Here is a 14,758-nt window from a genome sequence, read left to right on the forward strand (position 1 = left end):
TTCTGGCAACTGTCAGTTTATCCTCTGTTATTTTTGGATCTATTTCTGCATTTTGTTTGTTTCCTTATTCATTTATTTGTTTTATAGGTTCCACATATGTGAATCATATCTTAGTCTTTCTCTGACTTATTTCACTTAACATATGCATGTATATGTGTGTATATACACACACACACATACATATATATATGGTCACTTTTTTTAAGTATTCATCTCTTGACGGATGTACTTACTGCCTTTTTAATTGTTTTCCGGTTGTTTTTGTAGTCCTTCTTTTCGTCTCTTGCTCTCTTTTCTTGTGATTGATGACTTTCTATAGTATCATGCTTGGCTTTGTCTCCCTTTATTTATTTTTTTGTATTTGTTACAGGTTTTAGGTTTGTAGGAGCCATACAGTTTACATATAAAACCTGAGTATATAGTAGTCTATATAAGTTCATGGTCATTTAAGTTTAAACACATCCTTAGAAACTTTTTGCTCCTTCTTCTGCATTTTATGTGTATATTGTCCTATTTCACATATTTTTATTCATTTTTATTCATTCATTTTATTCATTAGATTTTCTTCTAATTATGACCTTTTCTTTCCCTCTTAAAGAAGTCCCTTTAACATTTCTTATAAGACCAATTTAGTGGTGATGAACTCCTTTAACTTTTGTTTGCCTGGGAAACTCTTTATCTCTCCTTCAGTTCTGAAAAGTAACCTTGATGGATAGAGTATTCTTGGTTATAGGTTTATTTCTTTCAGCACTCTGAATATATCATGCCACTCCCTTACAGCCTGCTGACTTTCTGCTGAAAAATCAACTGAGCCTTGTGGGGCTTCCTGTGTATGTAACTTTTTCTTTTCTCTTGCTGCTTTTAAAATTCTCTATCTTTAACTTTTGACATAAGGTCTTTAACCTTAGACCTCCTTAAGTTCATCTTGTTTGGAAGTCTTTATTTCCTGAAGGATGTCTGTTTCCTTCCTCAAGTTAGAGAATTTTCAGCTGTTATTTCTTCAGATAAGTTCTCTGCCCCATTCTCTCTTTTTTCTCTTCCTGGGACCCCTATAACACAAATGTTCCTTCACTTGATGCTAAGGGATCCCTTAACCTATCCTCATTTTTTTAATGGCTATTTTTTAATGGCTACAATTTTTTAAATATAATTTATTGTCAAGTTGGCTAACATACAGTGTATAGAGTGTTCTCTTGGTTTTGGGGATAGATTCCCGTGATTCATTGCTCACATACAACACCCAGTGCTCATCCCAACAAGTGCCCTCCTCAATGCCTATCCGCATTTATTTTTAAAAATTCTTGTCTCTTTTTACTGTTCAGCTTGGGTGATTTCCATTACCATGTCTTCCAGATCACTGATACTTTCTGCATATGCTAATCTACTTTTGATTCTCTCTAATGTATTTTTCATTTCAGTTATTCATCTCTGATTGGTTCTTTTTTATATTTTGTCAGAGTTTTATATTTTATCATCCAGTTATCACTGAGTTTTCCCACTCTTCTCTCCTGCCTATGGGGCATCTTTATGATTATTATTTTAAACTATCAGGCATATTGCTTATCTGTTTCATTTAGTTCCTTTCCTGGGTTTTTTTCTTATTCTTTTATTTGAAGCATATTCTTCTGTCTCTTCATTTTGCTTTATTTTGCTTAATTTTCAAGAATTAGATTGAACAGCTACTTCTCCTAAATTAGAAGTAATGGTCTTATGTATGATCATCCCTTGTGTAGACTCTGTGTGCCTGACTTTGGCTGGCTAGCTGGAGCTGTGTCTGGCATGGGCTGGGGATCCCAAGGGTGCTCTGTGCAGGATGCTCCCTGGCTAGACAGCTGTAATTGAAGCAAGCATGGGCTTAGGTGGGCCTGGGGCTCTCTGGTCTGTGTCCCTGAGAGGGGCACAGGTAAAACTGAAATGGGTGCATCCTGGGTTATCCCACAATACTCTGTGCATCGGGTACCCTGGCAGGGTGACTGGAACCAAGGCAGCATGAGCCAGCAGCTCCCAGGACACTCTGCACAGGGAGTGCCTTGACAGGGCAGGTAGAGTTGAAACAGCCATGAACCAGAAGGTCCTGGAGTGCTCTGTGCTAGGGGTGCCCTAGCAAGCCACCTGAAGCTAAAGTGGCCTAAAGCATTCCAGGGTGCTTACACCTGTGCCACCTTGGCACAACGGCTCGAACTATCACGTGCTCTAACCAAGGTGTCCCAGTGTGTGCTGCATTGGGGTAATCTGGGTGGGACATCTAGGGCTGGTATGGGTTAGAGGTCTAGAGTTCAATGAGATGGTAGGCTGGCTGTATCTTTGAGACCATGCTCCTGTCTGTGCTATAAAGGTGAAGGGAGGAGCATAAACCATGGCACTTGTAAGCCCCTCTGACCTGGAGAGAGTTCCAGCAGTTGTCCCGCCATTGCCAAAGTTGTAGAGCTGGATCTTTTACATTCTAATTGCTCTTAAAAATTAGGGCTTTTTTTTTCTGTGCCCCAGGGCATCCATGGCTAAGGCAGGGCTCACTGGCGTGGCAGGCTCTCTATGGCACCCAGAACCCTGCTTCCATCTGCACTGTCAAGGGGGAAGGTGAACATAACCATGGCACTTGCCAGCCCCTCCAACCTGGAGAGAGTTCCAGCAGAGTTCACCAGAAATTGTGAATTTCTAAGTCTGGATCTTTTATATATTAGTTGCTCTTTTAAACCATGGCTTTTTTTTCCTGTGCCCAAGGGCAGACAAATCTGCTCATGGTCCCTCAGCACTATCCCTGCCCACTGCAATTTGCAGATTCAGGGGTCAGACTTCGCTTCATTCTCATCTCTTGATATCTCTTGCCATTCTCTATATGGTCTGTCTTTTGTTGTGCTGTTCATTCAGCCCTAACTTCTTTAGGAGGAATTGCTCTATAGATAGGTATAGATCTGGTGTCCATGGAAGAGGTGAATTCCAGATCTTCCTATATCACCATCTTGGATGTGAAGCCACCTTTCACCTTCTCCACACCAGCATTTTTCTCTCTTGTCTTTTTAAAGATGGTCATTCTAACAAGTGTGAGGTGATATCATTTTGGTTTTTATTTTCATTTCCTTGGTGATTAATGATGTTGAGCATTTTTTCATATACCTGTTGACTATATGTCTTCTTTGGTAAAACGTCTATTCAAATCATCTGCAAATGTTCTAATTGGATTTTTTTTTTATTTCTGAATTGTATGAGTTTATATGTTTTGGATATGAACCCCTTATCCGATATGTGCTTTTCAAATATTTTCTCCCACTCTGTAGGATGTCTTTTCGCTCTGTTGAAGATTTCTTTTCCTGTACAGAAACATTTTAGTTTGATTTCTATAAAAGCATCACCCCAGTTGCATTCTTCTACATGTAAATATCCAATCATCCCAGTACTTTTTATTGAAGAGACTGTCTTTTCTCCATTGACCATTTGTTGCTCCCTTGTCAAATAATAATTGACTGTCTGCTTGGGTTTATTTGTGGGCTCTCAATTCTATTCCATTGGTCTGTGTGTTTTATGCTAGTACCGTACTTTTTTTCCAATACTTTAGATTTATAGTATACCTCAAAATCAGGAAGTGTAATGCCTCCTGCTGTTATTCTTTCTTAAGATTTCTTTGGCTACTCACTGTCTTTTGTAGTGGCATACAAAATTTAGGGTCTTTTCATATTCATGTAAAAAATGTCATTGGAATCTTGATACAGATTGTATTGGGTTTATAGACAGCTTTTGGTAGTATTGACATTTTAACATTATTAATTCTTCCAATCTATAAACAACACGCAGCCTTCCATTTATTTGTGTCTTCATTTTTTTTTCATCAATGTGTTGTAGATTTCAGAATAGAGATCTTTTACCTCCTCCTTGGTTAAATTTATTCCAAAGTATGTTGTCTTTTATGCTATTATAAATGGAATTGATTTCTTTTTCCAAAAATTTCACTGTAAGTGTCTAGTACTTGTATCTTAATTGTATATCCTGCAACCTTACTGAATTTGTTACCTGTTTCTAACAGTTTTTTGAGTCTTTAAGATTTCCTGCATATAAACAAATAGAGGCAATTTTACATCTTCCTTTCCATTCTGATGCCTTTTATTTCTATTTCTTACCCGATTTCTCTGTTAGTGCTTCCAATACTAGGTTGAATAGGGTGGTGAGAGTGAGCACCTTTGTCTTGTTTCTGATCATTGCAGCACTGAGTATGCTGTTAGCTTTGGGTTTGTCATATATCTTCTTTATTATGTGAGATATAATACGTCTTTGCCTAATTTGTTCAGTGTTTTTGTCGTGAAGGATGTTAAATTTTTCAAATGACTTTCCTACATCTATTTAGATGATCATAAAACTATTTATTCTATTAATGTGATATATCACATTGATTGGTTTGGATGTATTGAACTTTCACTGCATCCCAAATAGAAGTCCCTCCTGATCCTGGTGAAAAATATTTTAAAGTGTTGCTGAATTTGACTTGCTAGTGTTTTTTTTTTTTTTTGAGAATTTTACATCTCTATTCAGCATGGATATTTGCGTGTATGTTTCTTCTCTGGTAATATCCTTGTCTCACTTTGTTATCAGGATACTTGCCTAGTAAAATGAATTTGGGAGTGTTCCATCTTCAATTTTTTGGAAGAGTCTAAAAAGCATTGGTGTTCATACTTCTTTAAATGATTGGTAAAACTCACCAGTGAAACCATCTTGTCCTGGGCTTTTCTTCTTTGGGAAATTTTTGATTACTGATAGTTTCCTTACACTAATTAGTCTATTAATATTTTCTATTTCCTCCTGTTTCAGTCTTGGTAGGTTGTATGTTTCTCAGAATCTTTCCATTTCTTCTAACCCTTCCAGTTTTTGGCATATGATTGTTCATAGTAGCCTCTTATGATCCCTTATATTTCTGTGTTATCAGTTGTAGTGTCTCCTTTTACATTTATACTTTTGTTGATTTGGGTTTTCTTTTTTCCCTGGTTACTCTAGCTAAGGGTTTTTCAATTTTGTTTATCTCTTCAAAGAACCAAGTCTTGGTTAATCTTTCCTGTTGTTTTACTGCTATCTCATTTATTTATACTATAATCTTTGTTATTTCTTTGGTCCTGCTGTCTTGGGGCTCAATTTGTTCTTTTTGTAGTTCGTTAAGGCATAGAGTTAGATTGTTTATTTGTAACTGTTCATGGCCATGAATTTGCATCTTAGAATTACTCTTTGTGGGGTTCCTGGGTGGCTCAGTCGATTGAGTATCTAACTTGAGGTCAGGTCTTGATCTCACAGCTGGTGAGTTCATGCTCTGCATTGGGCTCTGTGCTAACACCTCAGGGCCTGGAGCCTGCTTAGGATTTTGTGTCTCCCTCTCTCTCTGCCTCTGTCTCAAAAATAAATAAACAAAAATTGCTTTTTGCTTTTTGCCTTAAGTTCTGGTATATACTGTGTTTACACTTCTGTTTGTTTCAAGAACATTTTTTATTTCCCTTTTGATTTCTTCTTTGATCCAATGGTTGTTCAGGAGTTGCTTAATTTCCATGGGTTCATGAATTTTTCAGTTTTTTCTCGTTACTGATTTCTGCTTTCATGACAGTGTGGTCACAGATGGTATTTGGTGTGATTTCAATCTTCTTGAATTTGCTAAGACTTGCTTTGTGGCCTAACATATGTTCCATACAAAAAATAAAAATAAAAAAGTTCCATGTGCTCTTGAGAAGAATGTACATTCTGCTGTTACTGGATAGAATGTTCTGTATATGTGTTTTAGGTCCATTTGGTCTATAGTTTTATTCAAACCCACTGTTGACTTACTGTCTGTGTGGATGATCTATCCATTGTTGAAAGTGAGGTACTAAACCCCCACTATGATTGTATTGCCATTTAGTTCTTTTAATTCTTGTATTTATTTTTTTGCTTTATATATTTAAGCGCTCTGTGTTGGACTCATATATATTTATAATTGTTTTATTTTCTTGATGGATTGATCCCTTTATTATTTTATAATGAAGTTCTTGTCTCTTTTTACTATGTTTACACTCTATTTTGCCTAATTAAAGTATAGCTACCTCTGCTTTTTTTTGGTGGGGGGTTACAATTTGAGATGTCTTTTTCCATCTCTTGACTCACAGTCTATGTGTGTCTTTAAGGCCATAGTGACTCTCTTGTGGGCAGCATATCGTTGAGTCTTATGCTTTACCAGTCAGCCTTTGTAGGTCTTTTGAATAGAAAATTTAATCTGTTTATATTTCAAGTAAATACTAATAGTTAATCGTTTCTTATCCTTCTTTTTTTGTGTTCTAATATCAGTGTGCATTGCCCTCTACTTCATGTTCTTTTGTGTAATGGCTACAAGTTTTTCTTTTCAGAATTACCTATAATATCTTAAAGTTATAACACCCTATTTTAAGCTGATACCAACTTAATTTCAATAGAATTCCTAAATTTTACACTTTTACTTCCTGCTAACATATTAGATTATAATTTACATATTTTACATTTAATAACAGTTTATTGTAGTTATTATTTTTACTATGTTCATTTTTTAACTTTGAAAGTTGTAAATTATGCACCACTATTACCAAATTACAGAATCTAACTTTGATTTTACATTTGTAATTACCGGTTAGTTTTACACTACCTGTCTGTCTACCTGAGGTTAGTTAGTGTCCTTTTGTTTCTACTCAGAAAAACTCCTTTTAGCATTTCTTGTAAGGCAGATCTGGTGGTAATGAACTCCCTTAGCTTTTCTTTGTTTGAGAAAGTCTGTATCTGTCCTTCATTTCTGAAGGACAGCTTTGCCTGGTATAGAATTCTTGGTGGACAGTCTTTTCTTTCAATATTTTGAAAGTGTAATCCCATTCTTTCCTGGCCTGAAAATTTTCTGTTAAGAAATCTGATAGTCATATGAGGGTTTATTCATATGTAAATTTTCACTTTTGATGCTTTTAATATTGTCTTTGATGTTTGACAATTTAATTATAACGTGTCTCATATAGTCCTATTTTTATCTTTTTTGGTTCCTTTAGGCTTAATGGATATGGATGTCCATTTCTCTCCCAAGATTCACGAAATCTCAGCCATTACTGTGTTAAATATACTTTCTATCCCTGACAGAATTCCCATAATACGAATATTATTTCTTTTCACTGTGTCCCAGAATGCTCAAATGGGAATATTTGAGACAGAATTCCCATAATACGAATATTATTTCTTTTTACTGTGTCCCAGAATGCTCAAAGTCTTTCTTCACTGGTTTTCATTATTTTTTTCTTTTTGATCCTTCGTGTAATTTCTGATGTTGTATTCTCCAGGTCTCTGCTTCTTCGTAGTGCATGGTCAAATGTGATTTTGAAATTTTCTTGAATTTTTCACTTACTGTATTTTCCAATTCCAGGATTTGTTGTATTTTCTTCATGGTTTCTGTTTTGTCAAATTTCTCATTTTGTTTATGGATAATGTTGTTTAGTTGTATTTCTCATTTTTTATTGATAATGTTTAGTTGTATGTTTTCATAGTTTACTAAACTTCTTTGAGAATGATTATAAACTATTGATAGCTCATATGTATTTATGTTCAGTTTTTAGAACTTTATTACTTTCCTTAGTGGTGCTATATTTATCTGATTTTTTGTGATCCTTGATTCCTCGTGTTGATATCTGTGCATTTGTAGAAGTGGGCTCATATTCCAGACTTTACAGGTTTGCTTAGGCAAAGAGAGATCTTCACCAGTTACTTCAGTTTGGGTTTCTGGATGTGTTTACTAATAATATTGGGCAAGTAGGGCCTGCTATTATGTTCTGGTTTTGGGTGAGGTAACTTTTTGAGCTCTGCAGTTGGGAATGGGAGGGTGTGCTATAGGCTGAGAACACTCGGATAGGACTGCTGGCTTGACTCCCTTCCCCAGCAGGATGTAGAATAGGTTGTGCCGTTGCCTGGATTTTGTGGTTAGACTTAGTAGATGCTTGGGTCTGGGTGCTCTATTCATTAGTAGTGCAGTGACTTAGTTTCCCTGCCTGGGGAAGGCAGCAGGACAGGACCCAGAGTCTGTTCATCTCATTGTCTGGGGACTTAGACAACAGTGTGAACTGAATTCCCTGTCACGTGAGGCCACTGGTTTGCACTATAGACAGGTAAAACTGTCAGTTGTACTTTCTTTTCAAGAGTCACTGTAAGCAGGGCTATTGGATTTCTTGTATGCTCTGGTTAGGTTCCCTGGAAGAGCAGGCTAAAGGCTGTACTCAGCAATGAGTGGGGCTATTAATTAGTTTACTTGCCTGGACACCTCAGGAGAAGCAGCTCTAAAGCCTATAAAGCACTTTATTGTGTTAAGTTGAGCTGATCTGCACCCCACCTTCCCTGCCAAATAGGGCCCCTGGGTTTGCTCTGCAGACTATCAGCTCTCCCTCCTCTTCTCTTGGCTGGAGCATTGCTGGTTTGATGTAGCTTCCAGGTTTTCTCACCAGCCCTTTGTTCAAATGGGACGGGGGGACCCTCTTCACAACAGACAGGGCTATGTTTCATTTCCTTTGCTTAGGCTAGAAGATAATCTCCCTGGCTGGGCATAGCAGGGGAATCCTCAGTGAAAAGCAGTGGCTTTGATCCAAGGGTAATCAGCTCTACTCACCTGTGTCTCAGCTCAAGAATTGCTGGGATACACAGCTTCTAGGTGCTGTTATCAATTCTATTAGCTATAGGGGCCTGGAGACACTCTCCCCCCGTGGGTGGGGTTGTGACTCACCTCCTTGCTTGGGCATGGGCACACCAGGCTCTAAGGTTGGCACAGCTATTCATTTGAAAATTGGAGTCTGGCAGATCCCAATGAATTCCCTGGTTAGAGTGTACCGTGGACTTGGTTCCACAGATGAACAAAGCCAATGCTTGGGATTACTACTTGGGCCCTGCAGGTATGAACTCAGTCAGCCAAGATTCGAGTGTTGGTTGTCACAACCCCTGACTCACTTCTCTGTCATGTTCTGCTTGCCAGTGGTTGAACCCTACAGATAAGACCTTATGGAATAAGACCATAGTGAGGCTCCCACAAAGTGACCCAGAGTGCTGAGAGGGGGCTGCTGATTGTCCCTGTGGGTTCTCGTTCCCACTAAAGGAACTAGAAGCTCAAGGGATACCTGTCTGCATGGTGCTACACTGGACTGGGGAGGGACAGTGAAGTCACTGGGAAGCTGCTTCTCATACCCTTCTGATGCATTCTGTCTTGGTCTCCATGGTGCTTCAGCCTCACCCCTCTATTCTAGGATTTGCTCATTAGTGTTTTGTTCATGAATAGTTGTTTGGTTTCTTGTAAGAAGGAGTGAAGTCAGGTACAACCTGTTACCATCTTGATGACTTCATTCCCAAATTCCTTTGAAGAGTGACAATAGAGTTGGGGTCATTATTGGGCACATGCGATTCAATGAAACAAATGTTTTTTGAAACATTGAAAATCTAAGGAAAGAAACATGGCAAATATAGCTGGACTCCCACTTCTACAACAGTGTGTAAGAATCAAATTAAAACCTATACCCTAAACGAATCCTTGTTCACTAGACACCAAGCATAGGATGACTGACACTTTCCCCTCAACACCCTTATTAGCATTGGCTCTGGGTATATTCCTTTGTTAATGAAATATATGGATTAAAGGAGCAATATTACAATAATATGTTGGTTGTTATATGATTATTTTAATGTTTATATATAAATATTTATTTTAAAAATCATCTTCCTAAGTTGGAGCAGGAATCTTCTGAGGGCAAAAGTCATGTATATTTAAAAGAAATGTAGAATAATAAGACATAGGGATATGGTAGAAATATAACCAAATATATCACAAGTGAAAATGGACAAGTTAAAATAGATTAACTGACTGGCTTTAAAAATCCATGTATATGCTGTTAACAAGAAGGAAAAGCAAATATTTTTTTTTCTTCTCATTTATCCCCGTCAACCAATCTTATTCAAGTATGACATTTTCTCCCAAGACTTCTCTTGCTTTTGTACTGTTTCACCTTTGAGATCTTCATTGCCTCATGGTTTCCTGTAGCCACTCTGGTTTAATTCTCTGGCAATTTGTTCACAGGCAGAGATATGTAATGTTTTAAAAGTCAGTTACCATTTAGCTTTCTTTGTAAGAGGAACACAAGAAATATTTTACCGAGATTTCTTTAAATACTTTTAGATAATTTTTTTTAATTTTTGTTTTTTAATTTACATCCAAATTAGTTAGCATAAAGTACATTGATTCCAGGAGTAGGTTCCTTAGTGCCCCTTACCCATTTAGCCCATCCCCCCTCCCACATCCTCTCCAGTAACCGTCTGTTTGTTCTCCATATTTATGAGTCTCTTATGTTTTGTCTCCCTCGTTTTTATATTACTTTTGTTTCCCTTCCCTATGTTCATCTGTTTTGTTTCTTAAGCCCTCATATGAGTGAAGTCAAGGGATACAGGTGTGCTGTTTCAAAGGGACACATGCACCCCCATGTTTATAGCCGCACTATCAACAATAGCCAAAGTATGGAAAGAACCCAAATGTCCATCGATGGATGAATGGATAAAGAAGATATGGTATATATATACAATGGAAAAGCAACTATGTAAAGAAAAATTTTGTATTTGGCAGATATGGCTTCCTAACAACAAAAAGCTGACCCATCTACATTACTATAAAAAAAGATAGAGTGGCTAACCACATTGATACTAATAGTTATAATTCATGAAAAAGATAAAAATTCTACTTATATATGCACCTAAAATATATTCCTAAAGACATGACACAACTGATGAGAAATTCACTTTTCACCTTTATCCTAACATTTTCGCTAACACGTGTGTGTATATATGTATGTGTGTGTATATACATATATATATTCTTTTAATTACCACTTTGTACAAATATACATTTTATCCCTTCTGAAAATGAGGGATATTTAGGTTGTTTCTCATCTTTTTCTATTAAAAATCATCCCAAAAGCTTTAGAACACTGCACTCCTCCTCCCCAAATAAATTGTACGTAGGTAATATGTGTTTAACTTCCATAGTTTCAATTAACATTTTTTTTTACAGCATGTGGCGATGACATGCTTAATACTTTTATTTCAGAAGGAAATTTTCTTAGGTGAGACAGTGATGTCTAAAAATTAGAAATAAAAAAATCGTACAGAAATTGTGATCAAAACATGATATATTTGACAAACTCCAGATTTATGCAAGCTCCTGCAAATAATTTTATAATGTATTATTTTTTTTAAGTTCATTTTTTTGAGAGCATGCACAAGCAGGAGGAGGGGCAGAGAAAAGTAAGGGCAGAATCCCAAGCAGGCTCCACACCATCAGTACAGAGCCTGATGTGGAGCTCGAACTCAGGAACTGTGAGATCATGCCCTGAGCAGAGATCAAGAGTTGGATGCTTAACTGACTGGGCCACCCAGGTGCCCCAATAATGTATTATTGTAGAATATTCAAATTATTTTAAAACTAATTTTTAGATACACAAGTAATATACAGTAAAAGAAACATTTTTGGATTGTGATGGGAAATAGTTTAAGAATCACTTGTTATATTTCTCAGAAATAAAGTCAGTGACTATCAGTGCATTGATTTCCATTTTTTTTACAGCATATATTGTGAAATATTAATTCTTTAGAGGCAAAATGCATAGTCACCATTTTCCCATGTCAAATACTTCTGCAAAACATAATTTCATCATTTTTCTATTTGAGTTCATTTGATTTAAAGCAATTCTCAAATGAGAACTTTTAAAATCTTCCTTGAATACCCGTGCTAACATATGAAAGTGGGTAAATAAGATACTGACAGAAAAGACCAGAATTTGAGGAAATGAGTATAATGACAATAATTATAACTCTTTAATAATATTTGAAATTTATGAGGCATTTACTATTATGCAGGCTCTTAACTAAAGATTTTGCATAATTTCCCTGCTTTTCTTCAAATTTCAAGCACATGATGCATTAACTATAGGCACACCATGCTGTACATTAGACATCCAGAACCTGTTCCTATTACAAAGAAAGTTTGTACCCTTTGACCAATAGCTCCCCATTTCCCCCACCCCAGCTCCTGGCAACTACCAATGTACTCTTTGTTTCTATGATTTCACCTTTTGAGATTGCACATATAAGTGGACTGAAGCAGTATTCATCTTTCTGTGTCTGGCTTATTTCACTTAGAAAAATGCCCTAAGTTCATCACTGTTGTCACGAATGGCAGAATTTCTCTTTTTATTTTTTCACCTGAATAGTATTATATAGTACAAACACCACATTTTCTTTATCCTTTCACTTAGGTTCCACATCTTGGCTATTGTGAATAATGCTGCATGGGAATGGAGCTATCTCTGAGAGATTCTGGTTTCATTTCCTTCGGATGTTTATTGCAAATTGGTATTGTTATCATACGGTAGTTCTACTTTTAGTTTTTTGAGGAATCTCCGTATCATTTTCTATAATGGTTCTACTAATTTCCATGCCAATTAATAGAGTGCAAGGATTTGCTTTTCTCCACAACCTTGCCAACACTTGTTATATTTTGACTTTTTGATAATAGCTATTCTAACAGGTATGATTTGTCAGTGTGATTTTGACTGCATTTCCTTGATGATTAGTGATGTTGAGCACTTTTTCATATATTTTCATTTTAGCCACCGATCAGCTATATGGTTTCAACACATTTTGTCTGATTCCGTAAGTTATCTTTTCATTTTGTTTGTTGTGTCCTTTGCTGTGCACCAACTTTTTAGATTGATAGAGTCTCATTTGTTGATTTTTGCTTTTGTTGCATGTCCTTTTGGTGTCATATCCAAAATATATTGTCAAAACCAGCGTCAGGAAGCTTTTTCTCTATGCTTTCTTCCAGAAGTTTTATGGTTTTAGGTCTTACATTTATGCCATTAATGCATTTTGAGTTAATCTTTGTGGGTGGCTAAAATAGGGATCCAATCTCATTCTTTTGCATCTGAATATCCAGTTTTCCCAGAACGATTTAGTGAAGTAATGTCATGTTAAAACAGGTACTGTAATGCCTCCCACTTTGTTATTCTTTCTCAAGATTTATATGGCTATTTTGGATCTTTTGTGGTTCTATACAAATTTCTGTGAAAAAGTCCATTGGAATTTTGATAGGGGTTACATTAAATCTGCACATTACTTTGGTTAGTGTGAACATTTTAACAATGATTTCAGTCCATGAACACAGGATATATTTCCATTTATTTGTGTCTTCTGTATTTTCTTCAGTGTTCCATAGTTTTCACTTTCCTGGTTAAAGTTTTCCAAAGTGTTTTTTTCTATCTGATGCTGTTGTCAATGGGAACATAGATTTTAACTTTATTCTTCTTAATACAATGCACAAAAAAAGCAGTAATATGAAACACCTGGAAAAGTGCTAACAAATTTGATCAACTGAGCAAACACAGAATTCACCATCCAACAACAAGGTAAAGTACATCTTTTTTTTTTTTTTAATGTTTATTTATTTTGAGAGAGAGAGTGAGTGAGCACACACATGCAGGGGGGAGGGGCAGAGAAAGGGAGAGAGAGAATCCCAAATCAGCTCCACACACAACATGCAACCAATGCTGGGCTCAGTCTCACAACCGCAAGATCATGACCTGAGGTGAAATCGAGAGTCAGACGCTTAACCAACTGAACTACCCACACACCCCATGAAAGTACACCTTTTTAAAACACACAATGAAGAGTCCTAAGCTGGTGACTTACTATGTCAGAAACAAGGCTCAGCAAAGTTAAAAGATTACACATCATATTCTCTGCATTGCAACCTCGGTATAATTTGGAAGCCAATAACAAAAGGACATAAAATCACTGAACTTTGGAAATCTAGGAAGACAATTTTAAATAATCAAAATCATAATGTAAATTTTAAATAACAGAGGTGTCAATGAAAATAACACATTAACAAAAGCATATAAGGTCATGCAAAGTACTGTACTGAAGAAAATGTAAAGACTTTGAGACTCAGAAAACAGGCTTGGAGCACCTGGATGGCTCAGTGGATTAAGCGTCCAACTTCTGCTCAGGTCATAATCTGGTGGTTTGTGAGTTCAAGCCTTGTGTCAGACTCTGTGCTGACAGCTCAGAGCCTGGAGCCTACTTCAGATTCTCTGTCTCCCTCTCTCTCTGCCCCTCCCTTGCTTACACTCTGTCTCTCAAAAATAAACAAACATTAATTTTTTTTTCAAAAAAGTGTAAATAAAAAAAGGCTTAAAATTAATAAGTGACCAAATTGAGAAGGTAGAAAATGAACAGAATATCCTCAAAAATAGAAGGAATTATAATAGAAAAATTAAATTAAAGTAAAAATCAGAAATTATTTTTTAAAACTTGATATTAGTTCTTCAAATAAAAAATAAAATCAACAGACATCTAACAAGATGGATTATCAGAAGAGATGGGACAAACATTATTATGACTAAAAAGGAGACAGTTATGGATAATGAGACCCCACCCAGGCACAGTGAGTTCACAATTGGGAGGGATCCCCAAAACATGAAACTCTCCTTAAAGGAGTGAAGGGATTATGCTGCACATCAGGCACCAAGACCTTGAGGGCCAGCACTAGAAATAGGAGCCCCCAAAACATCTGGTATTCTTGATCACATGAAGATTAAGACAGAAGAATCACAGAACAATAGGGAACTAAAATCCTACTCTTTTTAAGGGGCTCACATGCAAAGCCACTGGCCCTGAGATCAATCACAAAAGCAACAGATTGAAAAGGGCTTAGGCCATAAGTGACTGA

Source organism: Prionailurus viverrinus, chromosome X (genome assembly GCF_022837055.1).
Source record: "Prionailurus viverrinus isolate Anna chromosome X, UM_Priviv_1.0, whole genome shotgun sequence".
Taxonomy (NCBI): Eukaryota; Metazoa; Chordata; class Mammalia; order Carnivora; family Felidae; genus Prionailurus; species Prionailurus viverrinus.